Source organism: Morone saxatilis, unplaced genomic scaffold (genome assembly GCF_004916995.1).
Source record: "Morone saxatilis isolate NCDOM2014 unplaced genomic scaffold, NCSU_SB_2.0 Contig2, whole genome shotgun sequence".
Classification (NCBI taxonomy): domain Eukaryota; kingdom Metazoa; phylum Chordata; class Actinopteri; family Moronidae; genus Morone; species Morone saxatilis.
Window position 1 is genome coordinate 14,106,344 of NW_023339762.1, and position 728 is coordinate 14,107,071.

Consider the following 728-nt stretch of genomic DNA (forward strand, 5'->3'; position numbering starts at 1 on the left):
TCTGCTATTATGTAGGTTAATGACACTTGTGACTCTTCGCCTGAATTGGTTATTCTGTATTTTTATATTGTAATGTTATTGGCTGGAAGTCCCCATAGCAAGTTTTCTTCCGTTATGCCCCGTTTACCTTGAATCTATCCAATTATAGGAATCCAGGACATGTCTTCAACCGGCTATATTATGACCCTCTCTGAATTTATTATACAATTTGTGAGTGAATAGCACTCCTCAGTACGCACTGTAAAACCTGATTAAAAAGTTCACCTCAATCTGTCTAAGGAAAATGATCTCCTTAAACAGTTTAAATTTATTAACTCCAACAATTTAAGCATGAAAAAAATTATTTGATCTGAGTACAAGTAAGTAATTTATTGTTAGGATAAGGTAATTAACAATTAAGTTAATTGTACTTAAAACTAGTAAGTATATTACACTCATATGCAACACTTCTCCAAACTCATTTAAAATGTGTTAACAGAATTTATCTGAATAAAGTAAGACTAACCTAAATGCATATTCTTTATACAAATGTTACCACCATTTACTCTGTTTTAGTACATTACCTGTCAAAACAGCTAAAAAATAATAATATTTAAAATTAATTGATTATCAAAGTGGTAGCTAATTAATTTTGGAGCTTACATTTCTGTAAGCCCCAGAACAAGCTGGGATTATATCACCAATACTTAAAATAATGCACAAATTTAAGTGCACTCAAAACAATTTAT